Genomic DNA, 16,570 nt, shown 5'->3' with positions numbered 1-16,570 from the left:
CCACGACCCACTGGATAGGCTGGTTTCCTGACGTTACTGAATCTGGGACGCAATGAACCTACACATGCCTCTGGGTTAATTTTAATAATTACGCGGTATTTAAAGAAATTAGTATGCGACTTCATAAAGAACTGGAAAGACCCACCACTTTGAATTTGGTTGAAACAAATTAGGCTGCCTTCCCTTGGAAGGCCTTCCCAAACCGCCCCTGGATATTTTCCAACACGGCGGTAGAAATATCTGTAAAGCGCCAGAGGTCTTCGGAGGAAAGGTCTTCCAGAAAGAAATGGGGTCCATTTATTTGAATCCCATCAGCACCCTCCTGGCTCCACCTGGTCTGGCCTAACCCTGGAAGTTCCCAGTGAGCTGGGCATGCTCAGTGGGCAGGGTCAGGTTTGGGGGGTGCCACTGGGAAGCCTGCTGCTCTACTGCGGGGCTCTGCGCCTCCCCCCACCTGTTCGCGGCTGGGCATCCTGCCCCCTGGGGCCCGGGCTTGGTCCTCCCGGCGGGTCCCCGCGCTGACATTCAGGCGGGGAGTCAGGAGGCCGGGCGCGCCTCCAGAGCGCGCGGGGGGAGCCGGGCCAGGGCTCTGGGCTCTGACGACGGGGGGGTGGGGGGGGGGTTCCCAGGGGTTCGCCCGCCTCCCAGACGCGTTTCTAGGCCCAGGGAAGCCTGCCCGCAGAGCAGGGGAAGCCAGATTCGTGGGCGGGTGGCGAGAAATCAGGTAAGCCAACCCCGCGGGCGAGTGTCTCCTCTCCCGGGCAGGTGGCAGGGCGGCTCGCGTGGTGGACCGAGGCCATCGGACACCTCCACCATCTTCCCGGGCCTAGCGCGGCAAGGCTTTCCTGTCTGGCAGGCGCCTGGCAGGGCGGGGCGGCGGCGGGTCTGGAGTGGGGCACGGCGAGAGCTCAGGGCAGGAACCGCCGCCTGGGACCGGGCCCATCGCCGCCGCCGCGCCGGGACCCCACCCGCCGGGCCTGGAGCCCCGTGTCCCCGTCCGATCGCGTTCCTTGGGCCGCGGAGACCTCGCCAACTCGCCGCCGGCTGGTTCGCAACGCTCCCCCCCCGCCCCCCTCCTCCTGCAGCCGGAGCTCCCGCCTCCACTTCCGCGCCTCCTCGCTGGGCCGGAGGAGCCCGGGCCCCAGGAGCCAGGCCCTCAGTGTCGGGGCTGGAGCAGCGGCCGCGCCCCCGGGCCGCCCTCGGGGCGGGAGGAGGAAGTGCGGGCGGGCGGGGCGCGGCGCGGGGCGTCGGGTTTCACCGGCTCAGCCCGCCCCGCAGTGACATCCGCGCGCGCCCGGCCCCGGCTCTGATTCCGAGCGAGACCGACTCCGCCCGGGCCGGAGGAACCGGGTGCTCCTGCCCTCTCTCCCCTCGCGCCACGGGACTAGTCGCAGGTGTGTGCTTCCTGGGCGCCCCCCGCTCCCTCGCCCCCCCCCACCCCAGGGTGGCCGAGCTCCCTGTGCGACCCCGGCCGGTCCGCTGCAACTCGTGCAGTGTCGGGGTGGGTGGTGGCGGGAATCTGGGGATGGATGGATGGATACTTTCTCCCCAACAGCAGAAGGTGGACCCATTCTCATCTGGGGCTTAGCTGTTTACTTTGGGGGGGGGGGCGGTGGGGGTGGTAATACATTCGCTTCCTTAGCTAAGTGGCGGGACTTCGGGGAGGGGGAGGGAGGGTATTCTCTCACTGAAAGTTCACTGCAAACTTTCGGCTGGTGGGTGTCGCTCCTCTGGTGAGGACTGTGGCTCCCTCCCGAAGCAGGAGAGGGAAGGATTCTAGAAGGGCGCCGAGGCTTCTCTGAGGACCTCACCTGCCGGGGGCTGGCAGCGCTGGGGAGAGGTGGAAGGCGTGGGTGCACAGATGAACTTAACGCCGCCTCCACGCCCCGAGGAGCCACTTGTACGGAGCCAAAGGAGATCTGCTCGGAATGCGCTGGCAGGCCGGGGTAGCCGCTGAATGAAGGGCTGCTCTAGGCTGCCTTCCACCCTGTGGGGAGAGGGCCACTCGCTCCTTCCGAAGGCGTCCCAACGTCGTTCACAAACACAAATTCTCACCCAGTCTTCCTGGCCAGGGCCAACCCAAATTACAAACACATCACAAATATCATGAGGAGAGGCAGCTATAGGAAGAGCTAGCAGCTAATTGAGTCAACTTGTACTTGCATAACTAGGTGAGGGGAGGAAGGGTAAGTTTCATCGGGTCTTTATTGCTTAGAATGTTGCCTGTGTTCCAGGTCTAAGAAGATGTGAAGTTTCTTTTTGGAGTGTGGAGGCTAATGGCAACTGCCGAACTGCTGGTGCCAAGCACTTCCTGGTAGCTACTGGGCAACCTAGTGTCCGAGTCCTACCGTTTCTGCTGGCCATTTGCTGGATGCCATTGCCCAATGGATACCCTGTGTAGCCTGGGGCACCTTGTGATGTGTTTCTCAAAGGGGCATGTGTCAAGTTTAACATTCCCTTGGTTTTACAAATCAGCTCTTCAAATAATGACCCACTTCCTTAGTGAATAATAGATGAAAGGTGGAATTTGGGGTTTGAGGACCAACACGGACAGAGCTGCCCATTCTGGTATCTCACATAGGCACTTGATTTTATAAAGAAATTCTCCACAGCATTAAAGCTGTGCTTGCTTTTCTCTTCCTCTGATTATTAAAAGGTGCAGTGTCCTGGCCCAGTAATGGACAGCAGGGCCACAATGCTACTAATCATCAGTGGGTTTTACATCCCACCTATCCATTTAGTTTTTACAGCTACTTAATCTCATTATAGATATTTAAAAAAATGACTATCATTGTACAAAAATCATATTGGTAAACTATTATACCCCTATTTGGTTATTTGTTTTCTGTCATTCATCACTAGCTTGTCAGTTCTGTGAGAGGAATTGGTCAGCCTCACACAGTTTTGTATTTCTAATGCCTAGAGTGGTGAGTAGCATGTAATAAGCCTCAGTAAATGTTTCCTCCATGAGTGACTAAACTTTGTCCCCCTCCAAGAGTGGGACAAACTTTAGCTGAGTGTAGTTGGGGAAGAAAACCAAAGACTTTGGCATTAATCTATTTAAACTCACTGAGCCTCAATTATCTCCTTGGCGAACTGTGGATAATAACTTATGAGATAATACATGTAAACCTGCTAGAGTTGGACCTGTCAGGAAGTAGACTTAAAAATATTAGCTTTCTTCCTTATATGTTTTCTTTTTACATTCATAAAGGGAAGATTTGGGTAAAGAATACAGTTAGCTAGATAATTTAGCTCTAGCATGTCGTGCATGAATTATCCAGGCTCTCTCCTCTTCAATTTGGTGTGCCTGATTGGGGGGTGAGGGGAGGGAAGATGGTTAGTGGCAGCTAGGGTTGTTAAAGAAGGGAAGTAATTTCCAGATCATTATCTAACTTCTCCTATTTTTTTTTTTAATGTGATGATGTTTTCAAAACTTCTTTTTTCCTGTTTGTCAACCAGACTCACTAGGTTGTCCTAAGTGCAGAAACAACACTTCAGAAAGAGCATTAGAAATCAAATGTATGTAACACTTGGCTTCTTACATGAAGTTTTCTGTGGGCTTGTGCAGCATTATATAGTACCAAGCGAGAGGTAAAGAAAAAGTATGGTTATCCTGCTTTTGAGAAGTTCAGTTTGTTTTACAAGGTAAAATATATACATGTAAAACAACGAGAGACCAATGAAAGACCTTGCATAATCATATACCCAGTGGTAGAATGTCAACTTATAACTATTTAAAAAATATATATTTTAATTAATTTCAGAGAGAAAGGGAGAGAGAGGGAGAGATAGAAACATCAGTGATTAGAGAGAATCATTGATCAGGTGCCTCCTGCAGGTCCCACACTGGGGATGGAGCCCACAACCCGGGCATGCTCCCTGACCCGAATCGAAATGTGACTCTCAACCACTGAGCCAAGCTGGTCTGGCTTAGCTTATAACTCCTGTGGTTATGGAAGGGAGATGTTAATGTGGGTTCAAGTACTTGAGACAATTTAATGGTGAAGAGAATCTCATATTAGCAACAGAGAGACTTAAAGCTTCCTAAAGATTACAGCAGAAAAAAAAAAAAAGATTATAGCAGATCATCTTTGTTTCAAGAATGTTTGCTATTTTGTACTTAGTGTATCAAAATGCCAGCACAATCACCTGCTTTCAAAATGAACTATCTGTGGAAAATTATATTAGAAACCTATAGCAAAATTTTGTATGTGTGCTAAACAGTACTTTTCACTATGTCTCTGCAATTTTAAAGCCCAGGATTGGAATTGCCATGGCCTGTTGCTCTATCCAATTGGGTACAATGGAGTATATAATTTTTATCTGAAGTTTCAGGGAAAGTTACTAGTCATTAGGCTTGGGACCTCTACAACTGGCTAATTTCAGGATTGTTATTTTGGGAGATAGGGAAGAACTGAATGTAAGTAAACCAAGAAGGTATTATCAAAGTGTTTTTTCGATGTTTATCAAAATAATTAGATAATTCCATTAGGACTTACCACCTTTGAGATAAGAGGAAAACTTGGAAGAAGAAACTAATAAAGGGCATGTTGTATATTTCCTTGTTTAGAATTGTTGACAAGATGGGGGAAAGAAATGGAGAATGATGGGATTGATCTCAGGGACATTTATGGAAAAATTGAACCGGGAGCTAATGGTTTAAATGCCTGAGGATGTTCAGATAATATTTGTAATCAGAGTTTGTCCAGAACTCTAATTTTGTGTCCTGACATGAACTTGACTATGATTTTCCCCCTCATTTTCCAGGATTTTCATTTTCTTGTTGGAGGGTCTTACTGGGTCCTTGGTTTAAATATTTCTCCCTACATCATGTCTGTGCTCTTGTTTCCCAGTTTTTAGGTGAAAATTTTACATTGGTCCTTTCAAAATCAGAGTTTTGATTTATGCAGCAGACAAAACATGGTTTTTGAATTTAATTAGGTCAAGTTTTTGTCTTATTAGTTCACTAAAATTAGTGGGGAAAGCTAGTTCAATAGTGGGAAAATGTTTCCCTCCTAACTAATATTTGTTGTTACATATGTATTAATAAAATTTAAAAACATTATTTGGGGATGTCCTTTAATTTTTCAGGCAAATTGAAATTATTACTGATTGTAATACTTTCTTTTTTAATAGATACTGTTAATGTGTGGGGAGATATATATATATATATATATATATATATATATATATATATATATATATATATATATATATATATTTGTTCTTGTTAATCCTCACCCGAAGATATTTTTCCATTGATTTTTAGGGAGAGTAGGAGAGAGAGGGAAAGACAGAGAGAAACATCGATGTGAGAAAAACACATCAATTGGTTGCCTCCTGCATGAGCCCCGACCAGGGCCCAGGCTGGGGAGAAGACTGCAAATTGAGGTATGTGCCCTTGACCAAAATTGAACCCTGGACCCTTAGGTCCCTAGGTTGACACTCTATCCACTGAGCCAAACCGGCTAGGGCAATGTGTGAGTATTTTTTTGAACAATTACTGTTTAATTTAGATTATTATTTTTTTTTAGCCTCGTATTTTTAAAATAGTGATATGTCCTCTGTGGAATCTCATATTTGATCACCTGCCTATATTCTTCTGTAAAATACTTTAAGATAGAGGAGAAAAGAAACCCCATAAACTAACAGAGAGTCTGTTTTCTGAAAATGAGATTTCTACAAGCTGCTACTGTCAAATGAGATGGCCTCTGAGTGTGACTTATTGACATAAGCTGAGAAAGCTTTATTACTTACTTTATATCCAACAATGACCTCTAAGGCCAGTTGGTTGTACAATAGGAACAAAAGTATATGTTCACGGGAAACATTTAAGAAAAATTTTGGTTAAGATTTTATGCTGTTATTATTTCATTAAAACATAAACATCTGAATGTATTTGCAAAGTGGTAAAAATAATGCAGTTCAGAGTATTAGGTTCTCAAAAGTCATTTTCCTTATTTAAGTGGAATAAAGAAAGGATGTTTGGTTTCATTGTGGTAACATCAAAACTGCTTTGATCATATCACCCTCTGCTCCACCCTTCCGAGGCTCTCTCAGTCCTGTTGGATAAAGTTCTAAATATTTGTTGTGGAATTTATGGCTTTTTCATCTTTTTCCCCTTTACTTTATTTTATTTTTTTGCCATCACCATTTATCCCCGCTATACCCTCTCCCTCCTCCATCCTCCATCCCCTACCCCCACCTCAATCACCACACTATTGTCTGTGTCCAGGAGATCGTTCTCTTTTCTTTTTTGTTCAATCCCTCCACCTCAGTTTCTTGCCTTATCTATCTTGTGAATTAGCCAAATTGGATTACTTGGCATCCCTTTAATCTGTGTTATTGTTACTGCTTACCCTATGCTAATGACCTTCCTCCTGCTTCACCATTTGAAATCCTATCAATCCTTGAATATCCTGACCACTGGTTGCCAGTTTCATGATGCTTTCTTTCACAGTCCAGTCAGAAACGTTATGCACGTTATGCACGTTTTCTATATTTTTGTCTTAAATTCTGGTGTTTTTTTTTTTTTTAAATAGGTATAGTTGGCATATTAGTTTCAGGTTTACAATATAATGATGTGACACATGTGTAATCACCACACTAAGTCTAATAATTATCTGTCACTGTGCATTTATCACAGTACTAGAGGCCCGTTGCACGAAGATTCGTGCAATAGGCCTTCCTTCCCCTGGCTGCCGGTACCGGTTTTCCTCTGGCACCTGGGACCCAGGCCAAAGTGAAGCCAAGCCTTCAGCCTTCAGGCTTGGCTCAGGCCACAGCGGAGCCTTCAGTCTTCAGCCTTCAGTCTTCGCTCCGTGCCTGCATATGCAAATTAACTCGCCATTTTGTTGGGTTAATTTGCATACTCACTCCTGATTGGCTGGTGTGTGTCATGGAGGTACAGTCAATTTGCATCTTTCTCTTTTATTAGTGTAGATTACTGACTGTATTCCCCTTTACCTTTTTCACCCGTCCCCCCACAACCCTTTTTTTCTGGCCACCATTAGCTTAATCTCTGATTTTATGAGTCTGTCTGTTTTGTTTTCTTTATTTGCTTTTTATTTTTAAAAAATCTTTATTGTTGAATTTCGTTTTTTAGATTCCACATATAAGTGAAATCATATAGTATTTGGCTTTCTCTGTCCAACTTATTTCACTTAGCATAATATTATGTCCATCTACATTGTTAAAAATGGCAAGATTTTATTCTTTATTATGGCTAAAGAATATTCCATTGTAAACATATACCACATCTTTATACATTCATCTATCAATGGACACTTAGGTTGCTTCTATATCTTGGCTATTGTAAATAATGTTGCAATGAATACTGTACATTTTCTAAACACTTCAACTACTCTTATTTATTCCTGTGTATGATAATTAAAAGTGCATCACTTCCTCTCCTGCAGGAGATCATGCAGAACAAAGGCTGGATCTTACACAGTTTTGTAGACCTGACATGCCCAACCCACATGTCTTGCATGTAGATACCTAGTAAATAGTTGTTGAATGAATGATTGCATCATAATTTACTCATCACTTAATTGCTCAAGAACTAAGTGGTAGAAATGGGTTGGGTGTGCGTAGACAGCAGATAACACTCAGGCAGGTACATCTCAGATAATCAGTTAAACTGGATACTTTGTCTTTTTCAGGCCTCTCCTTTCTCCCTACACATTTGGCAGTTTTGACATATAAAGTATATTTAGGAGGGGGGATGGAAAACTGCATTTGAATTTATAAAACAAATTTATAAAAACAGTCCCTGAAAATCAGGGGAGGGATATACAATTGAGGAGGTCATTTTATATCCGCTGAGGGCTCAGCCAACTTTGCCAGAGCTCTTAGGACTCTTTTCTCTCACTCATTTAACCCTTCTCCCCCACCTGCCCACTAATCCAGTCTCTTAAAGAATTCAGAAAATGAATTCATAACAAGACAATTGATAAAGTTAACTTGTCACCTTCTCAAAGGTTTCTGGGTTCTAAGGGGACAAAAGTCTTGGGGACCATTTATGTAGGCTAGATAAGTGAAGGAGATTTTGTGTCCATTGATAGGAGATTTTGGGGAGCTGTGTTTACGTCTATGCATCCCCGAAGTCACATCATAGCCACTTAAGTGGGGCTTTGGTCAGTCTCTGAAAATTTCAGTTTCTTCCTCTGTTAAATGAGGTGGCTGGACTGCATGGAATTTAAAGCCACAAAAAAGTATGGAGTGTTTTATTACTCTTGTCCTGCCTAAGGGAAATACAGTCTTGGCCAGTGGGTTCTGTTCACTGCTGGACCCTGCCCGAACTTCTCTTACTTCTCTGAGTTTGGGTTTTTTTTCAGCCTCTCTAGATGTAGCATTTACATCTGGGAGATGCTGTGTTCCTTGATCTCCCTCCTGGTTTATGCTAATAGGATCTGTCATACAAGTATATTTTTATTTATTTATTTCATAATATTTGCTAGTATTAACCCTTTTCCCTCACCCTAACCGACCATTAAATAGCTGGTATATTTATCTAAAAAAATATAGATTCACAGGATTTTAAAGTAGGAAGGGGGTTAGAGAGCTAATCTAACTCTGTCTTTTTATTATTTATAATAAATAGTAATAAGTATCATTTATTGAGCAGTCATCATATTCCAAGCACTGTGCTAAGCACTTTGGGCACATCATTTCATATTAACAATGAACCCTGTCACATCATTGAGGGAACAGTTCCAGAGAACTTAAGTGAGTCACTCAAAGCCACATAGTTATTTTCTGGTATGACAGAAACTTCCTTGAAAACTATACAGAAATAGAATCAAAATATAATTGTACTTGCATATCTGTCATGCATTTCCTGCTCTTTGCTACTTTGGTTTCTATTGCTGTACTCTTTGAACTTTGACTTTTAACACTTCCATTTTCTTTTTGTTTTTAAAATATTTTTATGGATTGCAGAGAGAAAGGGAGAGGAAGAGAGAGATAGAAACATCAATGATGAGCGAGAATCATTGATCGGCTACCTCCTGCACGCCCCACACTGGGTATCTAGCCCACAACTTGGTTGACCGGGAATTGAACTGTGACCTCCAGGTTCATAGGTCAACGCTCAACCACTGAGCCATGCAGGCTGGGCTTAACACTTCCGCTTTCTAATACTTTACTCTTTAACACCCACGATATTCTTTTGATTTGGCTTCTAGGAACCCATGACATTTTAAAAATCCTCTTTAGTCTTAATGGATGTGGAAACAACCTATGACTTGATATTAGTTTGCTTTTTGCACTTCTACACCTGGGTTTATGGATGATATTGGGGAAATTAACACTATCATGCTCATTGGCAGTACATACAAATTTATGTTCTTCGGCCACAGTTCTTGCATCTGTTTCTAGATGGCATCTTTTCCCATTTCTTGCCACAGCTTTTCTGAATCTGCAGCATTTTCTTTGAGCCTTTTACCCTACCTGTGCATTTTTTTAAAAACAGAAGATGATTGATAGCGGTTAGAGCAGACTAAACTATCATAACAGAAAGATCTGAAAATAGATAAAAGCACAAGCACAACAGATCATGGCTTGGTTGGTGAATGGCTTTCCTCCACTGGGTGATTCAGGCATTCTGGAACTTTTCATTTTGTTACTCTGCCACCCCTTAGGGCAACATTTTTCAACCTTTTTCTTCTCATGGCACACATAAACTAATTACTAAAATTCTGCGGCACACTGAAAAATATACTCTGAGTGGCCAGATTATTATCCCTGAATGTATAATAATCTGGCCACTCAGTGTATATCCTATATAATAAAAGGCTAATATGAAAATTGTCCCCTCTACCAGGAGTTTGACCAGCAGGCAGGCTGGCCAACCGCCCATGTCCCCTCCCCCTGGCCAGGCTGGCTGGACCCCACCCATGCATGAGTTCATGCACCGGGCCTCTAATATATATATATATATGTATACACACACACACACACACACACACACACACACACACTGAGTGACCAGATTATTATGCATTCAGAGATCATAATAATCTGGCCACTCAGTGTATATTTTTGCCGATCTGACAAAAAATAGGTATAATTTTGATTTATTCACACCAGATGGCTATTGTTGTGTTGGCTGTAGTCATTTTTTAAAATTTGACAACTTAAGGGAAAAATAGGTCAGTGCCCCGACTAGATAGTCAGGCATTGCATTTTTAAAAAGTTCTTGTGGCACATTGGTTGAAAATCACTGTATTTTCAACTAGTGAAAGTGAAAGAGAAGCGTATCTACTTTCTAAATGCTTAGTCTTAAAATAAATGTATCAATTCCACTCACATACCATTGGCCTGAAATCAGGTGCACAGACACACTTATTAGCAAAGGGAGATTGGCAAATGTAGTCTAGCTGGGACCAGGAAGAAGAGAATATTGGTTTTTAGTGAAGAGTTAGCTATCCCCCTCACAGTGTTCTTGCATCCTATTATACTGAGAAAACACAGATAGGTCAACTTTCAAGATTTTACTCTCCTTTCCACATCTACATATCTAAGTCCACCAACTCCATCAATCACTACCAACACTGAGGTAGAGTTATCCAAACTTGTTGCTTTACTCAATACTTCTCATCCCCTCAGATAACTTACTCCATGAAATTTCTCCATGTTCACCTGCATTTTAAATATTTGAAGAATGTTCAAGATTCTTCCATTACAAAAACAAACCAGACTGAAAACCAGAACTATTCCTCCACCCTGCACTCTCCTCTTGCTACATGCTCACTTCCTCCTTTCTTTCAAGCTATGCTTCCTGAAAGCATATTCTATATGTTGTTTTTCTGCTTCTTCCCCTTGCATTTACTCTACAGCTGTTAGAAATTTGGCTTCTACCTTAGATTAATCTGTTCTTGTTATGATTACTGGTGTTCTCCTGACTGGCAAGTCAATGAGACCTTATTAATTGAAATGTCTGTGGTGCTGCTCATTCCCTCGTGAAATTGAACTTTCACTAGGCTACTATGATTCTTTGTTCTTCGTTTGGACTGCTCCTTGTGGATATTTCTAAAGGTTCTTGATATTGGAGTTGCCTCAATTTACTGTCATCTCATTGTAGATGCTCTCTGCACCTTCAAATTTATCTGCTATATCCCATTCAATGATTCCAAAGTCAACATCTCCAACTGGAGCTCTTCCTTGAGTTCAAACTCAGTGAACATTTCTACTTGGATGTCCCACAGTCAAGACAGGACTCACCATCTCTCCCACTCTCTAAATGCTGTCTCTTCTCTAAAATGCTGTTTTCTCCCATCTATGTCATCTATTCATTTGTGAAGTTTATCAATCACCTAATTATGTGCCAGACATTTCCCTACAAATTAAGATTATAGTGATACACAAAACAAATATGATCTCTGCTTTTAAAAAAATATATTCTTATTGATTTCAGAGAGGAAGGGAGAGGGAGAGAGAGAGAGAGAGAGAGAGAGAGAGAGAGAGAGAGAGAGAGAGAGAGAGAGAGAAACATCAATGATGACAGAGAATCATCGATTGGTTGCCTCCTGCATGCCCCCCACTGGTGATCCAACCCGGGCATGTGCCATGAGTGGGAATCGAACACTGACTTCCTGGTTCATAGGTCGACTCTCAACCACTGAGCCACACTAGCTGGACTGATCTCTGCTTTTGTAGAGTTTACATTCTGGTATCGGGGAAGAAGTAGTAATGATTAAATTAAGAAATGACTTATGAGATGGTGATAGCTATGGGATTATTTTGGATTTGGTTGGTTTGAAAAGGCCTGTCCAAGGGGCTGACATTTGAGCTGTTTCCTAAGTGACCAGAAAAAGCTAGCTGTGCAAAGATGAGCAGAGCATTCCAGGCAGTGGACACGGCTGGTACCAAAACCCTACTTGTATTCCTGGTGAATTTGATGGGCAGAAGAAGGTGAATAAACCTGGAACTTAGTGAGAGTGAGAGATGTCTGTACTAGTTTCCTGTGGCTGCTGTAACGAATTATCTAACCTTGGTGGCTTGAAACAGACAGACATTTATTCCCTCATAGTTCAGGAGGCCAGAGTTTCAAAATCAGGGTCACTGGCCAAAATCAAGGTGTTGCAAGTCTGTGTTCTCTTCTTAGGCTCTAGGGAAGAATCTGTTCCTTGCTTCTTCCAGCTGCTGGTGGCTTCCAGCACTTACTAGTTTGTGGTTAATCATTGCAATCTCTGCCTCTATGGTCACAATGCCTTCTCTTCTGTGTGTTAAATCTCCCTTTGCCTCCTATTATAATGATGTATGTGATTGCATTCAGTTTCCACCTTGGAAGTTTAGGATAATTTCTCCATCTCAAGATCCTTTGTTTAATAACATTTGCAAAGGGTTTTTTAATTTTTATTTTTGGTTACATAACATTCACAAGTTCTAGGGTTTAAGATGTGGATATCTTTTGAGTGGATATCTTTCAGTCTGTACCACAATGTACAAGAGAATCTTTAAAAAGTAGGCAAGGGCCAGAAGAGCCTTTTTTCTTTTTCTTTTCTGTTTTCACATTTTTATTGGGGCCACAGGGAAGGGTACCTCCCTCCCTGTTAGTGGAGGTGTTCACAGTTTCTTCAGCCACTCCACGCTTGGGCCCCGTGGGTCCTGGGAATGGTTGGGCACATGGGGCATGCTCCCATCATCTCGGAGGGGCACTGGGTGGTTATAGGGTGTGATCCTGTTGATTATGGTCGTGTGCTTGGTGTAGGGGCGGAAGGCAGGGAGAATTATAGTCCCGGCCATCTCGTTCCAGGCGGCCAATCCTATAGAGCTTTATAAGGCCGATTAAGGCACTTAGTTTTGTTCAACAGTTATACAAGCCATTGGATGATTATGTGCCAGTAAGTGAAATGTGGTTTTGCTATAAAACAGTGTCCCTCTTAACTTCTCATAATGTCTCTCTAAAAAGAAAAATTAATGGAAATTAATTTAAAAATTAAATTAATTGTACTCCTAGCAAGAGAGTACTAATTAAATATTAAGGAATAAGGTTTTGTTGGGTAGAGTTGAGCTTTGAAGAACAACAAATCATTGTTGTATAAAATATCCCCCCTTCCCCAACCAGTTTTGTCCCCTTGTGGGTATTCCTGCCCCCATTCCGAATGCATGCTATCAAAGACTGCTCTGGTTGCTAAAAGTGGACTGGATTAGGGTAGGTGAGGGAAGGAAGCTTGGAAATAGGATTTTAATTAAGAGTCTATTTTAATTGCCCAACTGAGGAATCACAGTTGTATGGACAAGCATTGTGTTAAAGATGGAAAGAAGTGAATGGATTTAGGATATGTTTTTGAGATAGAGTTGGTTGACTGATCTTACTGATAGATTAATTATATATAGCAAAGAAACAGGAATCTAGACAAAGGCTTACAGTTGTTACTTGAGGAACTGGGCCATAAACTGAGAAAGGGAGAACTGGGAGAGAAGCAGGCTTGACAGAAGGCATACAATTCTGTTCTGGGCTATGTTGAGGTTGAGGCACTTATTAGATATTTCTTTAGAGATGTCAGACAATTGGATAAATGGGGAATTTGGAGATTCTAAGTGGCATTTTGGCCGAAGATACAGAGTTAGGAATAATTTGCTGTAGGTTGTATTTGATACTGGATGGCATTACCCATAGAGAATGTATATATAGAGACTGGGGCCATTAGGAGCACTGAATTGTTTAGAAGAGAAGGAGGAGTTGCCAGTGGGATAGGAAGGAAATCAGAGAGTGTGGTATCCCTCAAGTTGAGTTCAAATATTTTTAAAGAAGATGTGTCAGTTATAGTTATTGCATTTGGTGAAATGAGGCCATTTGTGATTTTGACAATCTGACATACAGTTTAAGTAGAAGCTGGATGAAAGGTTATTGGATTGAGTTGTGGAAGTAGAGATAGTGCTTACAGACAACTTAAATAAATTTTGTTGTGAAGAGAATCAGAGAAATGGGAAAGTTCTTGGAAGAAGATACTGGTTAAGGGAGTGTTTTTTTTTTTTTTTTTTTTAAACCAGAGAGTAATAGAGTGAGCTTAAGTAGAGAAGAAATGATAGAATGATTAAGGAACAAGGAAAAACGAATGAAGACAGGAAAGAGTGATGGATAAATGTTGGAGTATAATTCCTAAAGGGCCAGGAAGTGAGGAGATCTACGGTACAAATGAAGAGGTTGGTGGTTACTAGGAATAGGGACATTTCAGTCATAGTAAAAAGGACTGCAGAGCCCAGCTGGTGCGGCTCAATCGTTGAGTGTCGACCAGGAGGTCACAGTTTGATTCCAGTCAGGGCACATGCCCAGGTTGCGGGCTTGATCCCTATTGGAGGGCGTGCTGGAGGCAGCCGATTGAAGATTCTCTCTCATCATTGGTGTTTCTATCTCTCTCTCCCACTTCCTTCCTCTCTGAAATCAATAAAAAAAAATATATATATATATATTTTTAAAAAAAGGATTGCAGAGACAATGGGTAGAAGCTGAAAGGTCATGGATTGAGTTGTGGGAAAATGGAGTTCTTACCTGATTGCTTCTTCTTTCCCAGGGAAGTATGATAATATTGGGGTGGGGAGCAGTGAAACAGGTTTGGGGGAAAAGATTTGCAATAGCTACTTGGAAACATCTCCAGGAAGTGCCCATTACAGATTTGCAGCCATGAATTTAAATTGAGGCTAGCTGTGGTTGTGTGTTTTCTTCCAGGCATTTCTTCAGCTTTGTAGGTGGAGGCTTGGAACAGGTCAATGGTTAGGTGTAATTTGTGGATGAGCCAGGTAATTGAGAAGCAGGAAGAGAGGTCTAAGGGACTTAAGGGTGCTTACAAAGGAGAGGTGATAATGATGGACCTTGACTCTAAACTTGGAAGAAATGAAAGTGAGGGTGTAACTAACAGTGGAAGAAATTGTAGGGTCAATGGATTGGAAAGCCAGATATTGCCAAGAAGATGCTGGAATAGAAAGAAATAGCAGAATAGATGATCTGGAAAAACAAAAGGTGGTGCTCACATTGTGGGATGCTTGAAGTCTCAGAACTGGTGCAAGTAATCAAGATGCCAAATCAGAGGTTATAAGAATGAGAGTGGGTGGCCGAGGCTGTGTCCAAGAGAAGATCACCAGAGGTGAGATAGTTTAGGATTTGGAGGCTCCATGGCAATGTAGAAGATGGCTAGAGTGAAGTGAAATGTGATTCTGTCTGATCCTACCAGGAAAGTTTGGAAAGGGAAACAGCCAGGTGCTCGTCATCAGTGAATGAGGGCAAACAGTAGTATGTGAGTAGATGACAACAAGAAGGGATAATGGGTGGTCAAGTCCAGTGACATGAACTTCAAAACAGGTATGACTTTTGAAAGAGGATAGAGGAGAAATTGGAAGGTGAAAGGTGAGACAATCCATTTCCAGGCTGGGGGATTTTTAGGATAGGAGCTGGAGTTTTTCTCAAAGTATTTACAGCTTAAGTGGAATGGGAATCACAGAAGCAAGCTTTTGGTCTGCAGTAGGATCCTGGGTACCTTTTGTGAAGCGAGGCATTAATTCTTTAATCACTTTATCATAGGAAGGTCCCAGGCAAGGATCTACTTACCATCTGGTTCAAAGACGTTTGGTATTTTAGCAACTGGTACAGCCATCCCTATTTACATTGGTTGAACACTAGGCTTAAATCTGAGTGTATAATCAACCTCCCCTTGATTGGAATAATGGAAAAACAGTGTTAATAAGCTTTAGCCTTAAAATTCCTTGCTTTCTCCATGTTTCTGGGTTTTACCTGGTGGAAGGAACATTCAGAGAAGGGAATATTATGGAGTTTGTAGAGGGTAGACAGTGAGTTTCAGATGACAGAAGGGGCAGGGGGAGGGCTGAGAAGGTGAAAAGTGGGGCAGATTGTTTCTGGTGAAGACTGAGGTAATGAGGATTGTGAGGCATGCTGGACTTGGTCCTGAGATGTCTTGGAGGAAGCTGGGTGAAGACCTTGTGGCAGCTCCTTTTGACTTGGTGGCCAAGGATGAGCAAAAGGCTCCTCAGCGTTTCCATAGCCTTAGGCATCTCCTGGTGGCCTAATGGCCAATTGGAGAACAAAGGCCTCCTTGGGCACCACTCTCAAGTGGCAGGAGACCGCATTCTCTAAGGGCCTCTTCCTAGCCAAGATGGTGGTGTGGTCCCTGGGGGAGGTGCTTTCCCCTATTTGGCAGAAACTAAGGAGTGCTGCTTCTGGAGGCAGTGATCACAGCAACCTTCCCTCCAAATGGATTTAGACTACTGTGCTCTCCACCCCCCTGTCACTGTCATAGGCTTAAGTATATACCCTTAGGAGTTTCTGTGTAGATGTTTACACCCAGTCTCCCGATTTCCCTGCTCCCAGACTCATGTCCTTTCAGTTTATCTCCCAGCACTGCTTCAAGGAACGGGGAATGGGAGAATGGTCTTTTAAATTCAAATTTGATTCTGTCTGATCCTGCAGGGAATGTTGTAAGGATTAAGATAATGTGTATAAACTGACTAGCACAGTCCTTATAACACAGTCTGTAACCAGCAAATATACCTAAAGGCCTTCCTTGTCAATTCATTGCCTACTGGACAAAGGCCAACGTCCTCTGAA

At 43.0% G+C, this 16,570-nt stretch overlaps 1 protein-coding gene across 2 annotated transcripts in view; it reads left to right on the top strand.

Moving 5' to 3' along the window:
• The first annotated feature begins 609 nt into the window (after nucleotides 1–609).
• The window catches only part of GPD2 (glycerol-3-phosphate dehydrogenase 2), a 143,869-nt gene continuing 127,908 nt past the window's right edge, over nucleotides 610–16,570 (top strand). Inside the window, exon 1 of one of the 2 annotated variants that reach the window (XM_079782932.1) lies at nucleotides 610–724. The gene's annotated coding sequence lies outside the window, so the exon portion shown is untranslated. Of the gene's footprint in view, nucleotides 725–1,161; nucleotides 1,395–16,570 lie in introns of those variants that run through there. The other variant, XM_079782931.1, reaches the window with a different exon arrangement.

Source organism: Cnephaeus nilssonii (genome assembly GCF_951640355.1).
Source record: "Cnephaeus nilssonii genome assembly, chromosome: 10".
Taxonomy (NCBI): Eukaryota; Metazoa; Chordata; class Mammalia; order Chiroptera; family Vespertilionidae; genus Cnephaeus; species Cnephaeus nilssonii.
This window is presented reverse-complemented; position numbering and strand designations above follow the sequence as displayed.